Here is a 22,389-nt window from a genome sequence, read left to right on the forward strand (position 1 = left end):
GCAGGCCTTGGGTCGAAAAGAGTTGGACATGACTGAGGGGACTCAGCACACACGCAATTGGAAATTATACTCAGGCCATCCAAAAATACTGATTAAGTGGCAATCTGTTAGCCATGACATCTTTGAAATCTCTGAATTTTCTGAGGTACAAAAGATCATGTATTAATATCTCCTTATGGAATCCAACAGAGATGCAAGCAGACTCTGACTTTATCCTCCACGCCCCGGGAACTGAAAATGACGAGATGAACAAGCAAGCCTTCAAAAGATCTGTTATTGACACATCTCAGTGAACTATATCTCATCAAGGTTTTACCCTCCTCCCATCTAGCTTTTTGGGGAAGAAGTAAGGTTTTGATTATTTCTCCTTAAGTTGCTCTCCTTAAGTTGTTGGGAAGTCACCAACATCTTATTCCCAGAAAATGGATAAAATATATCCAGCTCTTGGTATTTTTTTTCTAAATAAATTGAATTGTGGCTTTATTTGATTTACAAAAATTTTTTAAGGAAAAAAAAAGACAAATATACTGTAGCTACAAAACTAGTTTTTCTTTTTTAAAGATCAGAGGCAAATAGCCTCAGAATCACCCTGAATGTTCCTTTGATGATACATTCCCCAGGAAAATGTTTTTAAAGTAAATAACTGTATATGTATTTGGTTAGCACAAAAGCTTTACAACCTTCTTGATATGGTTGGAAACTGGAACCAGTTTGGAAAGCAACTGGACATTTTACGGCTGAGATAATTTTCTCCTCTGCTTTCTACTTTCAGAAATGGAATCCGTTGTGATAGAGAGAAGAGCCAGAGGCGTGAAATTCACCCAGGAATAAACATTATAAACTACAGGTAACTGCACCCTTCTGAATGACAGTCCTTCAGACGCGTGGTGCATTTCTTTCTCTGGTTCCTTCTTCCACTCAGCATTTTCTGAAGCAAGTCAGAAAATGCTTCACAACATTTCTGAAGATGTCGGTGAAAAACAGGTGGTATCTGTTTACTACTGTACTTTAATATTGGCAGAACCTGAAAAGTCACTTGGGGTTGCTGGTGGCTTTTCTGTTTTGTTTTCATTCAAAATTATTTCTTTCCAAACAAGGCAGAAGGAGATGAAAGAAAACACTATCCTAATAATGTAGCATTACAACGTTATATGATCCTTGGAAGAAATATCTGAATTGCTCGTGGGGAAGTGGAAATTCCACTCAATGACACTGAGGGGTTTACAAGGCCAGAAAGTTTCACTTTCTGTCCCATTCCAGCACTAAACAAGAACCCGTGGACGATGTTCAACTTCTGCAAGAAGAGAGTCAATTTTGGGGACTGCGTGGACCCAGGCTTTGTCCAGGTTTTGGTCCTGCTTCCCGGCTCGAAAGCTTTCCAGGGTTTCTCCTTGTCTCGCAGTCACTTCACTGAGCCTGAGTGCTGGGGTCGGCTTTCCCACATAACCTCAGCACGCGTCCACCCCTCCACGGCCCAGTCAGACCCGTCTCTCCCCCATCTTCTCACGCTTCTCCTTTGTTGTTATTTAGTCACCAAGTCTTGTCTGACTCTTTGCAACCACATGGACTGTAGGCCTCTGAGCGCCTCTGTCTATGGGATTTCACAGGCAAGAATCCTGGAGCAGAGTCATTTCCTTCTTCTGGGGATCCTCTTGACCCAGGGATCAAACCTGCATCTCCTGCATTGCCAGGTAGATTCTTTCAGTGAGCCGCCACGGAAGCCCCTCACCTTCCCTTACCTGGGTGTTTTAAGAAGAAAATTAAACAGAATTTGGTTATCATCCATCCAAGGCACCCAGGGAATTATTTTAAAGCACTGCACGCAGCTGACTCTTCATCACATTGCATGTTTAAATTACTTGGATAACACAGGGTGGGGAGGAAGGCTGCTCATGGACAGATGTGACACTTGCCTTGTTCGAGATGGATGAATTCCAAAAGCCACTGGGACAACACCGCACCTAGAGCTAATAATGCTTGCATTTTGGCAAGTGGGTGGATCGCATGCTGTGTTCTTACCACAATGAAACAAATTAAAAAAAAAAAAAAAACTACTTGGATAAAACACTAAAATAATGGCTTCCCAGGTGGCTCGGTGGTAAAGTATCTGCCTGCAATACAGGACACTCAGGTTGGATCCCTGGGTCAGGAAGATCCCCTGGAAAAGGAAATGGTAACCCTCTCCAATATTCCTGCCTGAAAAATTCCATGGACAGAGGAGCCTGGCAGGCTACAGTCTGTGGAATCACTGAGTCGGACATGACTCTGCACGCATGCTGATAAAATAACAATCTAAACAGTAACTAGCCTCCTGTTTACTCCTTTATCCTGGAAAGTGAACCGACTCTACATATATTTGCTCTATCTCTTCAATACACCCTCTATTTGAAAGAGGGTTGTACAGAGTCTCAAAGAGCTTACTAAAGTAACTGACCCAGCCAGATATATAATTTGCAAAGCCAGGCCTGGCCCCTCAGTCTGTCTGAGGCCAGAGCTCAGGTTCAAGCTGAAATTTAATGTAGAAACTCAAATCACCTTGATGTTCACTGACTCTTTTTAGAGGCTAACAGCCTGTTTTCGATTAAGACAAAGTATTGAATGTTGCAAGATAGAATTTCCATTTTATCCATGAAAAATCAAAGGATTTTTAAATTTAGGGTATTTCCCACCTTAATTGCATCTGATTTTGATTGCTCCTTCATTCCGTCTTCACTTTGTTTAAGTATACTCATCCCACACTGCAATGACATTTTATTAATTCAGACCTGGCTTGTTTGGAATCTGTGATAATTTGACTAAGACAGGATGGGCTTTTACATTTACTTTCCTGTTATCTAAGAAGGAACTTTTGAAGAAAGTGAATTCTAGTAACATGACTTCCTGGAGTTTAATCTACTTAAGAAAATATACCAATTCTCCAGAACCCAGCGGCTACAATTTGCATACAAATGATTCCTTTTCAAATATCTCTTATGAAGTGATCAAAGACAGCCCACAAAAACTTGGCAGCCCTCAAACATTATTTCACGTTATCCTCCACGGTTCAAATAACTCACAAAAATAAAAATGTATGAACCCACCTTTCGTAATACAGTGGCTCCCAGGTGGCTCAGTGGTAAAGACTCGGCCTGCCAATGCAGGAGGCATAGGAGACACAGGTTCAGTCCCTGGGTGGGGAAGATCCCCTGGAGGAGGAAATGGCAACCCACTCCAGTATTCTTGCCTGGAGAATCCCAGGGACAGAGGAGCCTGGAGGACTACAGTCCACGGGGTTGCAAAGAGATGGCCACGACTGAGCATGTCGACACACACCTCATAATATAAGCTGTTCATTCCCTCAATAATTTTCCACTGCTGAGAGCATTACAAATGCGCTTGCTTTACAAGCTGTTTTTCAAGCCCTGTTTTGTGAATATCCTTGGGGTTGGGTGTGCCTAGAGCCCTTGAAGGAGCCGTACATTGTTCAATGAGTTTGTTTTTCTCTGTTTTAACCTGAGCTTTGGACCGAGATACAAAGATTCTAATCTTGGGGCGCTGCCTTTGAGACAGCTGGAGTTTGGGGAAATCATTTTGTCTCTGAACCTATTTCCAGTAAAAGGTAAAATATCCAGCTTCCGTGTGAGAGTGCAAAAGTAAACGATGTGAAACAAAGGCTAGCACCCCACGCCGTGCCTGGCGCAGAGTTACCATGTGACACGTGAGCGCTTCCTCCCGACCGTCCTTCCCTTACACACCTACCGCCTGCTCCAGGCACCTACGCGCAAGAAAGGCGCTTTTAAAAGTGGCCACGGAGAGGAGTGCAAACAGCCATGCCCACCTGCCCCCCGCCCCAAATTACGTGCCCTTACCCCTCTCCCCACCCAGAACCAAGTCTCAAGAGTAGAATTCAGAAGGCTCAGAAGGGTCTTAGAGTTCTAGACAGAGAGCAAATCATAGGCTAAGACTGATATATATAGCAACTGAAAATAATAATCAAAGCCTGGAAGAGTGCCCGTGAAAGGTGCCCTACTGCTCTAAAGCTCAGGCTCCAGGCAGCCGTGAAAAATGAAGAAGAGGGAAACAAAGCCCCACCAGGAAAAGAACGATTGCAGTTGCTGACTGGTACTTTCCTCTGGATCCTGGTCTGGTTATGATGTGAACAAGTAGTCAGCAATGCTTTTTGAGTCAACAGATCCAAGGGCCACTGGGCCGGCAGCAGTTTTAAGCAAATACTTTGAGAATCTGCGGAGGGGTCTCAATGCCATGATCCTCTGGATGTGTTTCACGGTCGCCAGAGTCAGGACGAAGTCTGTGAGTAAAGATGTAAGCTTGCAGTTGTACCTGTGCTCTGCACTGGGGGAAGAGCTGATCGTGACACCCACTGGGATGAAATGGGAAGAGCATCTTTTCCTGTCAGTTTGCACGGAAATACCAAGCTGAAGCAGACACACCGCCCCCTCCCTGGGGCAACTCTGGTCAGTAGGGAGGAGAGAGGGGTGACACCCTAGCAATAGTATGCATACAGGATTTCATTCCCATGAGCCCTTGCGATCACCATGGTAACACCGTGGTAAGAGGCATCATCAGCTTCATCGCTCCCCCTCCTCATTATCATCATGTCATCCTTGATCTACAGGAAGGATGCTGAGGAGTTGGAGGCAGTGAATGATTCACCCGGACCCCAGAAGCCACGGGCTCATTCCACACGAGCCACTGTGCAAACACCCCCAGTTCAGAGAAGGCCGCTTTGGCATTTGAACTGTCTTCTGTCGGCTATCTATGTGTCTCTGAGTACATTCCACCCTCATCATTTTTTCCTGAAAAATAAGAGGACTGAGTGAGGTGATACATGCATGAGAGGTGGAACTGTGTCTGCTGCAAGGTTCAACACCCAGGGAAGATCCTCTCCACTTAGGCTTCCTCCCACGCTCTGTCTCTTCTCTTCCAGCTGACAGGAGAATCTGCAGAGAAACAAGCATTGGTAGCTCACGGTGGTATTGCTGCCAACTCTAGAAGTTGGGAGGACCAGTCTTCCTCTTTAAAACACTCAAGGAAAGAAAGAAAAGAGGCTGCATAAACAGCTCTGATTTTCCTATCTCCTGCTGCACTTCTGAACTTCGCCACTGAAGCAAAGCCCGCTAGCCAGCACAGTCTGAAACGGCTTTCTGATCTCTGATCCAGTACAAACACAGGAACTAAATTCTATTTCCAACCAATCAATCCAGGTCCTCTGAGAAGGAAAAGCATTTTCTTGGACTGACAGATGAACTCAAATCAGAAGAGAATGGTTTACATTCACAGGTGGGCCGAGGAATTCACAAACCGCAAGATGGGAGCAAAAGGCCTACCCTAGACTCCCCCTGACACTGCTCTCAAGGCAGGAGAGAAACCCACAAGGCAAGGCTCTGAGAGTGATCTGAAGATGCCATTTGTAGAGGCCTGAGTACCTACAGGAACCCTGAAACAGAACCATCAGGATCTCAAGAAACATAATTCATCAAATCCATTTTTATCTGTAAAAAGCCCTTTCTGGAAGTCTGCCATAAAATCAACAAATTCACGTCACTTGGGAACTATTAATCTAACAAAATATCAGCAATACAGAATGAATTGGGAAAGATATTTGGCAGAAAATAGAAATATCTCCAGACTAAAGTGTGGGGTTGTGGGTGCAGGGAGGGAAGGAAGATTCCCTTGGAATCTTTATTAGCACAAATCTCTGGCACATGTAGGATTTTTCAACTTGGCCATCTACAGAGGAACACAATCAGTAGGACCATGAGTACCCAAAGGATACGCTGCTTAGCTCTTTGTGTGTGTGTGTGTGAAAACCAAAGTGTTACATGATGATTGCAGTAAAATCTGGAAGTATAAATATCAAAACAAAAACAACATAAAGCAACCTGTAGCTCTATTAACGTTGAGATAACCACCAGCAACATCTTGGCACTCATATTTCCAGATAGCTTTATATGCATAAATAGTTAGGGGTGCTGTTTACTGCTCTGCGTGTGTGCTAAGTCACTTCAGTCATGTCTGACTCTTGGCGACACCACGGACTGTAGCCCACCAGGATCCTTGGACCATGGGATTCTCCAGGTAAGAATACTGGACTGGGTGTGCATGCCCTCCTCCAGGGGATCTTCCTCACCCAGGGATCAAACCCACCTCTCTTGCATGTTCTGCATTGGCAGGTGGGTTCTTTACCACCAGCGCCACCTGGGAAGCCCTGTTATTACTCTAGGCCACTATATTTGTTTTGCAAAAATGGAATCATAATATATCAACTTCTTTTAGAAAATTTGAGTAAATGAAAATGTTTTATTAATAAATCATCTAGTTCTCCAACACTTAAGTCATCTAGATACTCCCATACCTCTTTCCTCTGATATTTTTGATGCACATTTATACATTAAATAGAATTTTTTTATAAACATCACAATTGTATAGAAGATATTCTGCTACCTGATTTTCTCATTAGCCCTGAACGTTCTTCATTTCAAACAATATGGGTATGCATGCTTACTGCTGCTAATCTCCTAGTCCATCCTAGAATAGTCTCTGTATTTCTGGAAAATGAATTTTGGGCTCAGAACGTATATGATTTATCCTCTCCGAATCACAGCAGGAGAGGAGCCATTGCTTATAACCCAGTCAGTGCTGAGCCTCGTTGTTCATTCTTGCTGTTGTCAGTTTCGTGGAAGATAAATGTTATGCTTAGTGTTTATTAAATAAAATTCACCTTGAAAAATGCCTGTGTTCATATCTTTAACAAATACTTCTGAACTTGACTGTGTGCCAGGTACTGTTATAAGTAGGTAATAGCTATTCCTTTAATTCTCTTAACAACCCTGTAAGATAGATGCTATTACCATTACTCCCATTTCATAGATGGGAAAACTGAGGCATGAAGAAATGAATTAACCAGGAGCAAGAGAGCTTAAATTCAGACCAGGCAGTTGAGCTCTGGCATCGACTTCTGCACTTTGGCACCTGGGCTCTCTTCCAGGCACCTTCCTACAAGCGAGAGCCCCTCACAAATCTGCTTCTCTCAGTGCCAATAAGGCACTTTCTAAGTACTCCCAGCATATTTCCCTTATAGGATGACAATTCCCCGTGGCTGTAAGGCTGCAAAGGGGGCTTAGAAAATAAAGATGGAGCAAAAACGATTCAGGCAACTCTGATTGGCTGACAAAATAATGACTCACCCCCTGGGACTCGGCTCATCACTGGGGCAGCAGTAAAATGCAGGGTCCTGTTTGCAAACAAGAAGCGGTGGTGGTAACAACAGCTGTCTAAAGGGGTCTGCCCCCCAGCACCCCATGCCCAGCATCAGCAGCTGCCTGCGGAGGTCTTCCACGACCTGGACCGTGGTCATAGCAACCGGGGGCCATGATGCCACTCGTAAACGGAAGTCCTTCTTCCAAGTAACAGAGTCTGCAGTTCAAGAGAAACAGATCAGAGTCCTGGTTCCAGTTTTGGAATTTGTGAAAGCGAGACTTGCCTTTCAGTGTCAGCCAGTTCCATTCTGTCTCCGGGTGGAGGAGTCAGGCTCTCCTAGCGTGGGCAGGGCCTGGGAAAAGGCAGACCCAGAAATGCATCCCATGGTGCACACCCGGCTACTACAGCCCGCGGGGCATGCATCACAGATGAGGCCTACACCCACTGTCCGGGAATGGGCCCTAAACGGTGCCCAAGGCGAAAGATGCAACGAGCTCAGAATTTATGAATTTACGCAGACAGTTCATGGATGATCGTCAAAAGGCTTAAGTTGAGAAATCTAAACTGGCCAGAGCAGGAGACACAGGTCCAAGTTTTGGATCCTTGTTGGACAGGAGGAAGGAAGGGGAAGAGAATTCGGAACAGGGACAGCACCGCAAGTTCAAAAACAGGTAGGTGGACGCGGTCATGTACACCTGGAGCTCTGTGTGTCTCACCCCAGCCAGCCAAGAACCAGTGACGGCAGACCTGGGCTGAGACGGAGGACAGCCTTCTCCCTGGAGACTCATCACAGCTCACACTCAAGGCCTGTCGCACATATTTATTTGCTGAGGCTTCTGTGGGCTAAAAAGCTGAGTGATTTATCCAGATGACTCAGCTTTTCAAAGCTGTGAGCTGGAAATCGCTCCCGTGGTCTTTCCATTTGCACGCTCGCCAGCTCAGTTCTATAGAAACTCCGAGCGCACAAACTTCTTTGGTTCTGCAAGTTGCAGTTCCATGCTCAAAGTGCCCCCCACCCCCCCAAAAAAAAACTGTTTTCTGCATTTTTGACCAGTGTGAAATTACAGCCAACCAAATGAACGAAGGGAGGTGTTCTTACTCCGGGCAGAGGTTATTCCGGCTGTGAAGTAACTAAAGAAACAAGGATAGCAGCAGGATTTCTGTCCCCGAGCTGGGACTCAGCTCAGACCTCACACATGCCCTCCCATGCACAGGCTCCCCGCACGCACAGACGCACAAACGCTCTGGCTCATTTAAGCCAGCAGGGAAGCTCGTCTTCAGAGCAGCACCCAACCTTCCATACCTCACTGCTAACCTGTAAAGGATCAGAATATGTTTCTTATTGGAAGAGAAAAAAAAAAAGAAATAAAATAAATAAATCCACAGAAACGTCTCCAATGATTGAAAACAGAAGCTGGCCATTAAGACATTCTCATTGGAAAAAAAAAAAAAAACCCTAATGGAAAGTCAAGTGAAATGGAACTCCACCAGAGCTTTTATCAACTGCGTGTAGAGACGCCACACCCAGCACATTTTATCAGAGGAATGACAGGCACGCTGGACTGCTAATGACCTACAGGCTTCCCTTCTAAATTTATATCCCTCCTGGGAGACGGCTGAACAGGGAATATGCCGGCGATGGAGAGCGTGCCAGGGAGGAAGGTGGGTGAGCAGGGTCTCAGAGAACAATGGACCTCTCTTTCTTCATCTCGAAGTTGTGATCATTCAGCTGAGCCAGAAAACTGAAGCCTACCTGGAGTGGGGCTGCTGCCTGACTGGCAACGTGGCACTGCAACCACGGAGACAATCTGACAGCAGCTGCCCTGCACTCGGGTCTGTTTGTTTTTTTCCATTACTTTGTCACCACTTTTTTAAAGAGATAAAGAAGAAAAAGAAGCCACAAAAATCTAGGGTAGTCTCATGGTAGACACACACAACTTATTTCTTAATTTTATTTGGTTTCTACTGTTTGAATACTAACCTTGATTTCAGAGAATCCTACAAGAAGTATTCACAAAGTCATTGATTCATTTATTCATATTCTCTCTCTCACCCAATTCTCTCTCTCTCCCCTAACTACACAGAGCTAAGCAGAATTTCATTGAGTTAGACAAGGCTGTGGTCCATGTGATCAAATTGGCTGGTTTTCTGTGATTATGGTTTCTGTGTGTCTGCCCTCTGATGCCCTCTTGCAACACCTACCATCTTACTTGGCTTTCTCTTACCTTGGTCGTGAGGTATCTCTTCACGGCTGCTCCAGCAAAGTGCAGCCGATGCTCCTTACCTTGGATGAGTTGCCCCTCCTGACCATGAATGTGGAGTAGCTCCTCTCGGCCCTCCTGTGCCCACGCAGCTGCCGCTCCTTGGACGTGGGGTTGCTCCTCCCAGCCGCCACCCCTGACCTCAGGCATGGGGTAACTCCTCTCAGCCACTCCTGTGCCAACGCAGCCTGGCACTCTTGGTCGCCGTCCCTGACCTTGGGCGAGCTCCTCTTGGCCATGCATCTGCGTGGTCCATCGCAGCCGGCTGAAACTAAGCCATGCCTGTGGGGCCACCTAAGACAGGCGGGTCATGGTGGAGAGATCTGACAGAATGTGGTCCACTGGAGAAGGGAATGGCAAACCACTTCAGTATTCTTGCCTTGAGAACCCCATGAACAGTATGAAAAGGCAAAATGATAGGATACTGAAAGAGGAACTCCCCAGGTCGGTAGGTGCCCAATATGCTACTGGAGATCAGTGGAGAAATAACTCCAGAAAGAATGAAGGGATGGAGCCAAAGCAAAACAATACCCAGTTGTGGATGTGACTGGTGATAGAAGCAAGGTGCGATGCTGTAAAGAGCAGTATTGCATAGGAACCTGGAATGTCAGGTCCATGAATCAAGGCAAATTGGAAGTGGTCAAACAGGAGATGGCAAGAGTGAACATTGACATTCTAGGAATCAGCGAACTGAAACGGACTGGAATGGGTGATTTTAACTCAGATGACCATTATATCTACTACTGTGGGCAGGAATCCTTAGAAGAAATGGAGTAGCCATCATGGTCAGCAAAAGAGTCTGAAATGCAGTACTTGGATGCAATCTCAAAACAACAGAATGATCTCTGTTCATTTCCAAGGCAAACCAGTCAATATCACGGTAATCCAAGTCTATGCCCCAACCAGTAACACTGAAGAAGCTGAAGTTGAACGGTTCTATGAAGACCTACAAGACCTTTTAGAACTAACACCCCAAAAAGATGTCCTTTTCATTATAGGGGACTGGAATGCAAAAGTAGGAAGTCAAGAAACACCTGGAGTAACAGGCAAATTTGGCCTTGGAATATGGAATGAAGCAGGGCAAAGACTAATAGAGTTTGCCAAGAGAACGCACTGGTCATGGTGATGGACGGGGAGGCCTGGCATGCTGTGATTCATAGGGTTGCAAAGAGTCAGACACTACTGAGCCACTGAACTGAAGCAGAATTTAAAACTCAAGGCAAAATGGGAATGGAATTTGGGGGACATTTGTTTTTGTTGATAATGATATGAGAATATGTCTCACTGTACTTTTGCCAGCAGGAGCTGGCTGTGAATTTGGGAAAGTGTGGCTGAAAGCTGACAAAAGAGAAGAGTATTTATCTGTGTGAGTGAGGGTGTGTGTGTGTGTGTGTGTGTGTGTGTCAGTGAGTGTGTGTGTATGTGTGAGTGTGTGTGTGGGGCAGAGCCGAGCAGGGAGAAAGTGAAAATAAATTTCTCTTTCTCCCTGGAGATCAGTCCTTAGTGTTCATTTAAATAACAGAGTCTAGCGGAAGGCATTTAGCCTAAGGGAGACAGGAGCTCTGATCTGCAAACGCCCTTTTATCCACAAGGACTCCTGTGATTCCTGATTCTCTTGTTCGTGGCTGGTTTGGAGGGGACACGATGTGAAAAGGTCTTTGAGAATACCCGGTCATGGCAATAGGAAGAAAGTGTGAGATGCATATTTTTATACAGAACCACAGCATACTTCGTTGGAAGGACCGATACTGACGCTGTAGCTCCAATACTTTGGACACCTGGTGCAAAGAGCTGACTCCCTGGAAAAGACCCTGATGCTGGGAAAGCCTGAAGTCAGGAGAAGGGGACGGCAGAGGATGAGATGGTTGGATGGCATCACCGACTCAATGGACGTGAATCTGAACAAACTCTGGGAGACAGTGAAGGACAGGGAAGCCGGGCGTGTTGCAGTCCATGGGGTTGCTAAGATTCAGACACGACTGAGTAATTGAACAACAGCAGCACGATTCGTGTTTTCTTGTTAGAAGGATCCATCCAAGCCTCCAAGTGTCTGCAGCTATGAGAACCTGTCTGCTCGTCTCTCCTTTCAAGCAGACCCCTGGACGCTTGAATCCCTCCACTTCTGTGTGTCTCCACTTGCCTGAGGAGGGGGCAGCCGTGGGCGCTTACCCCTGTCCTGGCTGCTGGATCAGACCCGGGAGGCGGGCTTGGGTGGTGGGGGAGGGATGGAGTCAGGGAGAGAGCAGCCAACAGCCCAAGGAACTCTGTGTCAGCAGCATCCTACACTGATGTGAATGAAATATAAATATTGCACAATGAGCCATTAAAAAAACTCTTCCAAACACGATGCTCTCGCATGACGGCTGTCTGAGTGGAGGCAGCGAACTTCTGTCTCATCCCTGCAGAAGTTCAGAGCGGCCCAGGAGCTGAGAAACCAACTTCAGAAACACTGAATGTTTAGATCCACTTAGTGGTCAGGGGAAAAAAAAAAAAAAAAAAAAACTTTAGAAAAATACTTAAGAGCTGCTCTACCAAGTGGAAACAGCAATTCCTTGTAAACAAACCTAACATGAAGCTACGTCTCGGTGGTGGAAAACCTAACTTCATAAAGTCAGATTTCCGATATATTTTTTTTAAGCTCCTCAGAGACTACAAAAGCAACCACACTCTGCCAGTTGGTGCAGCAAATAAACAAACGTGCATGAGAGATTTTCCGTCTCGTATGTCAGCGGCATGTGTGTCTGATAAAGCGAGGGGTGCAGACTTGGTACCTGCTCACTGCGGAGAAGATCGGTTATGACAAAAAGCGAGTGTCCGCCCGTCTCTGCGGCTGCTCCACAGTGGACCCTGGGACAGTGGTAACTGACGAGAGCTCTCCAGGGCTCTTTTCCCACGCATCTCTTTCCAGCCACCAGCGAGGTCCTAATGGACAGTGTTGTTTCTGAAGCAGGGGGACTGACTCATATTGGAAATCCACCCCATCACCCAGCTCAACAGGGTGGTGCGGGGCGGGGGGGAGGGGGGGGGGGGACAGGTCAGAGCCCACTTAGAACAGCATACCCTCCAAACCTAGAGCCCTGTCACAAGAGTGAAGTAAATCAGGAAGAGAAAACCAAATATATATTAACGCACACATGTGCAATCTCGAAAAATGGTGCAGATGAACCTATGTGCAGGGCAGGGCTAGAGATGCAGATGTTAAGAACAGCCGTGCACACACAGTGGGGGAGGAGAGGGTGGGGCGCTTTGGGGGTTGGCACTGATGTGTACACCTCCATGTGTGCACAGTAGCTGGTGGGAGCCCAGGGAGCTCAGCTCGGTGCTCTGTGATGACCTAAGGGGTGGGAAGAGGGGCAGGGAGAGAGGCTCAAGAGGGAGGGGGTATATGTGCACACGTAGCTGATCCGTGCTGTTGCACAGCAGAAACGAACACAGCATTGTCAATGATTGTGTGTGTGTGTGCTCAGTCTGTCTGACTCTGTGGGCTCCATGGACTGTAACCCACCAGACCCCTCTGTCCATGGAGATTCTCCAGACAAGAATATTGGAGTGAATTGTCATTTCCTCCTCCACGGGATCTTCCTGATTCAGGGGTTGAACCCATGTCTCCTGCATCTCCCGCGCTGGTGGGTGGCTTCTTTACCACTGCGCTATCCGGGGAAGCTCCAAGCACTTATACTCCGATTAAAAAAAGTCAAAGTAAACCGTACCCCCAGTTCTCAACGTCAGCCCTCTTTCTCAGCAGAACAGAAACAACTCCGGTTTATTCACTGAATGGGGCTGTCAGCACCTCACCAAAAATCTCACTGGAAACCTATCGTCCAAAATTAACACAGTTCCATTTTTGCTAAAGAACTACTCCTGAAGGGCAAGTATCCATCAGCCTCTCGTAGCAGGAATCCCTTGTCCTTCTCCTGTCTCAGCTCCATTTCTTTTCCAAGCTGGAAGCTTGGACAGGTTACTCAGTCAGGCTATGCCTCAGCTTCCCCATCTGTAAAATGGAGCAATTATCCCCACTGCACAGTGTCCACATAAATAACAGATGAGACACGGAGAGTCGGGATGGAAAAGCAGGCCCGCTGGCCCATGACTCTCTACGCAGCTGTGTGGGATGGTCCTGAGCCATGAGCCACAGCGGAGGGTGACACAGACAGCCTCTCTGGTTTATTCTGAGTGCACCGTGATTCTTCCTGCCCAGTCTGACAGCAGGTGCACCCAGAGGTCACAAACCAGGGACCCACTGGCATCATAAGGCTCACTGCCATGTTTGGTCTGGCCCTCGATGCTTTAGAAAAACAAGTCCTCTTTAAATGTCTTTCGGGAGGGCTGGCCCTTCCCAGCTCGGCCACACACAGCGCTCTCTCCCTCTTTCTGGAAGCAGTGGTCTTCCGTCCATACCTTTTCGGCTCCTGAAGACACCTGATTTTTCTACCAGTGATTCAGACCAACAAGCCGATGGGAAGTTAGCCTCGGGGCCGTGCAGGGAGCTGGAAAGGGGTCCACGGAGTCAGACAGACATGGGTTCACACCCAGCCTTGTCACTGATGATCCAAGTGGGCTCGGTGGCTTTAGCTTCCTTTCCCCGTCTGTCAAAAGCCATGACAAACCCAGGCCATGTATTAGCAAGCAGAGACATCACTTTGCTGATGAAGGTCCATATAGTCAAAGCTATGGTTTTTCCAGTAGTCACTCACATATGATGTTAAAGTTGGACCATCAGGAAGGCTGAGTGCCATAGAAGTGATGCTTTCAAACTGTGGTGTTGGAGGAGACTTGAGAGTCCCTTGGACTGCAAGGAGATCCAACCAGTCCATCCTAAAGGAAACCAATCCTAAATATTCATTGGAAGGACTGATGCTGAAGCTGAAGCTCCAGTACTTTGGCCACCTGATGTGAAGACCCTGATGCTGGGAAAGATTGAAGGCAGAAGGGGGTGACAGAGGATGAGATGGTTGGATGGCATCACTGATTCAATGGACTTGAATCTGAGCAAACTCTGGGAGACAGTGGAGGACAGAGGAGCCTGGTGTGCTGTAGTCCATGGGGTCGCAAAGAGTCGGACACGGCTGAGCAACTGAACAGCAACGACAAAGGTGCCTCGTGCAGGTCTCAGCCCTGCGAGTGCCTCAGCTCACCCCGGGGCACAGCAGCTGCCAGTCACTGCTCTGCTGGTCTCAGCCCTGCGAGTGCCTCAGCTCACCCCGGGGCACAGCAGCTGCCAGTCACTGCTCTGCTGGCCGTGTCAGAGGTGCAGAGGCAGCTTCTTCTGTGGTCTCATGTCCAAGAACCTACAGCAGGGCTGATGGGAGCAACTTTCCTTGGCCACCTCACGCAGAGTTGACTCATTGGGAAAGACCCTGATGCTGGGAGGGATTGGGGGCAGGAGGAGAAGGGGACGACAGAGGATGAGATGGCTGGATGGCATCACCGACTCGATGGACGTGAGTTCGAACAAACTCCAGAAGCTGGTGATGGACAGGGAGGCCTGGGAGCTGTGGCCCGTGCAGTCACAGAGAGTCGGACACAACTGAGCGACGGAGCTGAGCTGACCGGAGGCATTATTCGTTTGCTTTGTGTTCGCTCGTGCTGGCCTCTGCTGCTGTGAGGCCTTTTCCCTGGTCGTGGTGAGAGGGGCTGCTCCCTGCTGGGGCGTCTCACTGTGGAGCCTCCTCTTGTTGAGGAGCATGGGCTCAGCACTGTGGCACAGGGGCTGAGTCACTCTGAGGCAGGTGGGATCTTCCCAGACCAGGGATCGAACCCTGGGTTCCAGGTCAACAAGTGCAAGGAGAGGGAAATCCACCAACGACCTGATGACCTTGGAAACGGCTCCTTCCCGTGGAAGTCTGTGGCCTGATGAGACCTCGCAGAGGACTAAGCCACACCCGACTCCTGACTCCCTGGAAACTATGAGATAACAAATTTGCATTGTCTTGAGCTTCTGGGTATATGGTAGTTTCTAGGACAGCAGTAGAAAATGAACACAATGAAACATATTCAAATTTGCAAAAACACTTCAAAGGCCAAACCAGCCTGAGGGGTGCAGGTGGTTTATGGGCAACCAGAAGAGCCGACTCCTTGGAAAAGACCCTGATGCTGGGAAAGACAGGGCAGGAGGAGAAGGGGGCGACAGAGGATGAGATGGTTGGATGGCATCACCGAGTCAAAGGGCCTGAATGTGAGCAAACTCCAGGAGATAGTGGCGGACAGAGGAGCCTGGCACACTGCAGTTCATGCAGAGAGTCAGACATGACTTAGTAACCAAATAACAATGATTGTGCAGTGTGCATCACAGGTAATGAATTGCCTTAGGTGTTAGGTATTAGGTATTTAGAGAGCTTCCCTGGTGACTCAGATGGTAAAGAATCCACTTGCAATGCGGGAAACCTGGGTTCGATCCCTGGGTTGGGAAGATCCCTTGCAGAAGGGAAAGGCTACCCACTCCAGTCTTCTGGCCTGGAGAATTCCATGGACTCTATAGTCCATGGGGTCACAAAGAGTTGGACACAACTGAGTGACGAAGCACACACATTAGGAATTTAGAGGTAGAAGGCACACTTCCGGAGAAAGGTAAATATCTGTAGAAAGAAAGGGGCTTTCCTGATGGCTCAGTGGTAGAGAATCGGCTTGTCAATGATGGGACACAGGTTCAATCCCTGACCCAAGAAGATCCCACAGGCCATGGAGCAGCTGAGCCCGTGTACCGCAACCACCGAGCCTGTGCTCCAGGGTCCAGAAGCTGCAACTCCAGAGCCCACACACCCTGGGGCCCGCGATCTGCAGCAAGAGAAACCAGCGAGTGAGAAGGCCGGCTCGGCACCTGGAGAGCAGCCCCTGCCGCCACAGCTGGAGGGTCCAGCGCAGCCGAAAATAAATAAGACGAGGCTGGAAAACATCACAATGCATCATGCTGTGATAAGTGCCGAACCCCACGTGCAGAAAGGACAGGCCTCCTGGAGCAGCAGGTGTTAGAACCTGATGGTGACCCACGTGAGGTCGGGAGCTGCCCTCTGCACTTTGGGGAGAAAAACTGCACTTTGGGGGGAAAAACTATCTTGTCCCTATTCTCCGTTTCCTCTGAGGGGCTCCATCCTCACTTCGCTCTAAGATCATCTCATCAGTGATTCACTGTTATCTTAAAAATAGATGAAAATGTTACTTTGGAGCCTAAATCATACAAGCACCGGGCTTATTCTTTGAAGCACCCTGGCGTTTACCTGCCCTTTCAATTTTGTGATCCACCAGCCCGTGTTAGAATTTTCCCATCGGACAGCTCTGCGCGGTTTGGGCAAGTCCCAGGTGCTCTGCGAGAAAGCACAGCATTCACTCAACTTACATTCAGCTAACACTGACCGAGGCGTCAGAGCCGTGGGAAGGGGGACCAGCTTGCACAGTGTGAGTGGAAAACAGCCATGCAAGCGTCCTAGGCTCCCCGTCAGCTCAACTAAGCACCTCTCACCTGATCTCAGAAATACATATAATAAAACAAACTGAACAGTCCTCCACATTTCTACCTGTGTCTCCCAAAACACCTTCTCAGCACGTCAGCCCAAGTCATGTTCTTCAGACACAGCTCAGACCCCTAAGTAGCTCCCTATCACGCAGAATGCTTTTTGATTCCTTTATCCATTTGGCTGCTCCAGGCCTTAGTTGCGGCACGTGGGCTCTAGTCCCCTGACCGGGGATCGGACTCTGGGGCCCTCGCATTGGGAGCCTGGAGTCTCAGCCACTGAGCCCCTCATCGTGCACAAGGTGTACCCCGACTTCACCAGGGCTTGTGTGCGTGTCCCTCTGCCTGCTTGCCTTCTCCCAAGGAGGTGCTAGTTATCAGAGTTTGTCTGTAGTTTAAAACACAACGCTATCGCCGCAGCGCTCCCTCAGACAGGCATCAGCCCCTTTGCAGAAGCCTGAACTCTCCTGGCAGCGTCCAGTGGATGTCCCGTGAGAATCGAGGCATGTGGTGACGTATCTGTGATGTGTGTGTGGGAGGAGGTGACCTTCACATCCTGCTACTCCAGCATCAGTCCTGACGGTTGGCCAGTGTGCCCTGGTACGAGTGTACGGAAAACTGAAACATCTAAATGATTCCACACCACTTGGTCAATGAGTTGCAACCCTGAACACCGCCTGCTACCTCCTGTTCTTCAGGCTCCCTTGATCTTACAATTATCCCATGGTGAACCCCTAGCTTTCTGCTCAAGAAACATGGCCAAGGTCCATTCTAGCAGATGGGTACCGAAGCCACTGCTGCTGCTGCTAAGTCGCTTCAGTCGTGTCCGACTCTGTGCGACCCCATAGACAGCAGCCCACCAGGCTCTGCTGTCCCTGGGATTCTCCAGGCAAGAGTGGAGTGGGGTGCCATTGCCTTCTCCGACCTAAGCCACAGAGGCTGTTAACTGTCTAGACCGGGATATGACTGCTGATGGCGGCTGTGCTACTGGAACAAGATGGTCTACCAGGAGGTCCCTCGTCATCCACCAAAGGATCAAAAAAAAAAAAAAACTCAGAAAGGAATAAAAGGAAAGGCATTAAAAAGCTTCCTGAAGCCAAGAGCAGCTCTCTTTCAACGTGGTGGAATAAAACTTGCCCCGTCATTCAGCTTGGGAAACACTAAATGGGAAATCTGGAAAATAAATACAAAGCACACACTTGCTCTTTGCACTACCGACACCACATGAAGAGCAGAGTAATTATGTATTCGAATATCACTGCTGGGAAAAACTCAGTGTGACCCAAAGTTCACTACTCGAACACATCGGTTCCAGGCGAGATTGCCTTTCATGGTGGTATACCCTTTCTCCACGACCGCCTCGCTTCCAAAGGAAATCAGATACCATCCCTCTTTACCAGAATGGGATCTAATAAGGGCGTCCTCTTGATCACAGGGCTACAAGGATCAGCATTTTCTCTCTTGCTCATGAGAAACCACATAAAATGAAACAACAGAAAGCTGTAAGTGCCGGGGCTCCGGCTCATCGCGCTGGCCCAGCCGAGCAGACACGACTGGCAGCCGGTTTCAAGAGGAAGAGAGTGATCAGAGGGGAGGGCCATGATGTCAGCATCATCTTCATCTTCCTCCATGTCACCTCCATCCAAAGTTGGATGGATCCAGATGGACTTACATGGCCCCTTGTCAACTCAGCCAGGGGCGCCCACTTGTCTCCAGGAGTGGAGAGCAAGGTAAATCAACACAATGTTCTCAGCCCCAGAATAGACGGCCTGCTAGACTCCTGCCTTTGTCGGGTCTCCAGTCCCTACCCTGAGTTCCCTTCATCAGTCAAACCTCTACCCTCTGCGCCAAAAGACAAGCTGGGTCTCTTTGAAAGTCTTCCCAACTTGTAAAATCCCCCACCCCCCTCCTGGTTCAAGCCATGGTGCTGAGCTCCAGGCTTCTTATTGCTGTTCTGTCACTAAGTCGTGGACAACTCTTTGTGACTCCACGGACTGCAGCATGCCAGGCCCCCCAGTCCTCCACTATCTCTGGGAGTCTGCTCAAACTCATATCCATTAAGTCAGTGATGCTATCTAACCATCTCATCCTCTATCATCCCCTTCTCCTCCTGCCTTCAATGTTTCCTAGCATTAGGGTCTTTTCCAATGAGTCAGTTCTTCGCATCAGGTGGCCAAAGTATTGGAGCTTCAGCTTCAGCATCAGTCCTTCCAATGAACATTCAGAGCTGATTTCCTTTAGGATGGACTGGTTTGTTCTCCTTGCAGTCCAAGAGTCTTCTCTGGCCCCACAATTTGTGGGTCTGCACTAGTGGAATCAAATATACGATCTGCCCTTTGAGACTGCGGGTGCAGTCCTAATCCTGACTCTTACCCCCGGGGCCCTCCTATACGGCCTGGCCCTGCCAGCCCCCTGGCGTGAGACAGAAGTCCTCACGTAACGTCCAATGGCAACACCTGCCCCTTCCGAGACCGCCCAGTGCTGTGCTCTGGTGGCCAGGGCAGGCATTCTGCTGTGACTCGCTGGACTGTAACTCAGTTTCTTTGTCCTCTAAAGCATGGTCCTTGGGCTGCCCAGTTCTCACAGCCAGGATCAATCTATCCAGCAATTCTTTAGCCCTGCTTATCTGCCCTTTCTCAGTTAGTAGGTCCTAACCTGGTTCTCAGGACTTCTCCACCGGCTCAGCAGTAAAGAATCCACCTGCAATGCAGGAGACACAGGAAGCACAGGTTTGATCCCTGAGTGGGGAAGATCCCCGGAGGAGGGAATGGCAACCCACTCCAGTCCTGCCTGGAGAATCACATGGACAGAGGAGCCTGGTGGGCTATAGTCTATGGGGTCACAAAGAGTGGGACACGACTGAAGCTGCTGAGCATGCACATGATTGCAACCTGGTTCTTACAGCCCCTGGCCATCTAAAATCCCAACATGTACTGTCCCCCAGGCCCTTCTTACTGGATCCCCAAGTCTTCAGCCTACTCGGGCTGACAGGATACATCTTGAGGATTTTTGCCAACACAACAGAACTGCTTGTGTTTTTATGACTCACAACCTCATACCTGAAAACCCAAGTGGAAGACGTGCCCTTCTTACCAAGAATAATTGCACAGGCCAAGCAGAACTGTTTCCTTTCTGGTGGCTCAAATTTAAGTTTTCATTTGCTTCATCTTGTTGCAATAAAATGTGACTTTTGAACGTTTTGCTTTCAGATATATTTATCTAAGAGGATTTTGCTCCATTATGTAAAATAAAACAAAAAGGATCATTTGAGGGGAAAATGTAACATAAGTCCATCATTTAGCTAGCTTTTCAAATTATATCTATTTGATCCTGACTTTCTGCCCAGATGCGAATGGAAAGTTTTTTCTTTCCATCTAAAAAGCAAATATCATTGAAAATATTGCAAACCAAACAGCATGCTTTTTTTTTTTTTTTTTTTGGTCTAGCCATATTTGCTGTCTTTATCTCATAATGACCTTCCCCAACTTACTTTTTCTCTTTAGTGCCCAGTTTCTAAAAATAAAGTGGCGAGTGGATCTTTGAATGTAGGGATAATATTTTGATTTCACTAGTACATACAATCAGGAAATGTATTTCTGTTTATACTCTTAAAATCAGTTGAGCGTTGTAGATGAAGCCACGTCCTGTCAGCACATTTTTTTTTCTTTTTTCAAAAACCTGGAAAATGTAACAAAATCCGAAGCAGCTGTAGGAAGCAGAATGTAGACTCCATTTGCACTCAGCAGGAGCACAGCGAACAGGAGGTAACTGGATAGTTTCCACATGAAAAAGTTACAAAGAATTTAACCTGTAATGAAAACTCTGATAATCTCCAGGAATGAAAGATGCTTGGATGATGGGTTTGGGGTTTTTTCATGAGTTCAAAGGATCTGGTTTTTCCTATAAATGCCACGCAGGAATAGGAGACGGTCCATGTGGTCATTGTTATGTCTGATAGCCAACAAGAGTTCAGCCCTCATCTTTAAGCCATTAAACAGTGACTGTGTGTGCATTTTAAGACCCTGGATTAGGCTGCCCAGGCCTTTCTCTGGAGAACACAGAACGCAGGATCTCATTGCCTTATCACCCTCTGCTCCGAGACAGGGATGCTCATGGACAATCAGCTTAAAGTTGGCTGAGGTGATGAGTAGGGATCCTGGAGGCCAGAAGTCCTCCAACTCCGAGATGCACACTGAGAAACTCTGCATCCTGTGACATGATTCTGACTCAGCAGGTCTGTGCGGGACGGGACCTGAGATCCTGGGTTTCTCTCCAGCCCTCCAACGGTCCGATGGTGCTCGTCCCTGGACCGCTGTTGAGATAACAGGAGAGCGGACGACTTCTTCCTCTGCCGCCTCATCCTGTCTGCTGAGGTTGACAGTCTCTAGGAAGGTGGCCAGTGAGCTTCCCTCCCAGGATTCGGCTCCTTGAGTAATTCCCTGCCCTGGAGTCTGGGCTGCACCCACTGGCCCACATCTAACAAATGAATAGGGCGGAAATGGTGGCCTGTCTTTTCTGAGGTCAACTAACAAAACCTGTGGTGCTGGAGAAGACTCTTGGACTGCACGGAGATCAAAGCGATCAGTCCTAAAGGAAACCAACCCTGAGCATTCCCTGGCAGGACTGATGCGGAAGCTGACTCTCTAATACTTTGGCCACCTGATGCAAAGAGCGGACTCACTGGAAAAGCCCCTGATGCTGGGAGAGACTGAAGGAGAAGAGGGTGGCAGAGAATGAGATGGTTAGATAGCATCACCGACTCAAAGGACATGCGTTTGAGCAAGCTCTGGGAGGGTCCATGGGGTTGCAAACAGTTGGACATGACTCAGTGACTAAAGAACAACAATAAGGCCCTCCTGTATGGCACGGGGAACTCTATTCAATACTCTGTAATGACCCATATTGGAAAAGAATCTAAAAAGAGTGGACACACGTATAACTGATCACTTTGCAGCAGAAGCTAACACAACACTGTAAATCAACTCCACTTTAAGTAAAAATTTAAAACATACACCCGCAGACTGTCCAGGCCCACGTCAGATGCCGCCCCTCCTGGGTCACCGCCGTTCAGGACGGACTCTCCCGTCTCTGAGGATGGTGGCCGCCCCTCCTGGGTCACTGCCGTTCAGGACGGACTCTCCCGTCTCTGAAGACGGTGGTGTCGGCTTGTGTGGCACCTGGTTCTAACCCACCTTTGTCCCTCCTCTAGCCAGCTGTCACTTCCCTCCTGCATCATTTTGTATTTCAAGTATTCAGTATTATTAGCACTTATTATCATTCTAACATTCATGTAGTCCTACCTCAAAGAAATCGATAGTTACCAGGTTCGAGGGACCCTGCATTTATATTAGTCACTTATTTCTTAAGCATTTAATTTTTCACATTTTAGATATTCATTTAATTGGTGCTAAGTAAATATTTGTGAGCCTAATAGTTCAAAAATATACAGGCACTGAAGTACCCACTGCAGTGCTGTTTGCA

The sequence above is a fragment of the Bos indicus x Bos taurus genome, chromosome 19, assembly GCF_003369695.1.
Source record: "Bos indicus x Bos taurus breed Angus x Brahman F1 hybrid chromosome 19, Bos_hybrid_MaternalHap_v2.0, whole genome shotgun sequence".
Lineage (NCBI taxonomy): Eukaryota > Metazoa > Chordata > Mammalia > Artiodactyla > Bovidae > Bos > Bos indicus x Bos taurus.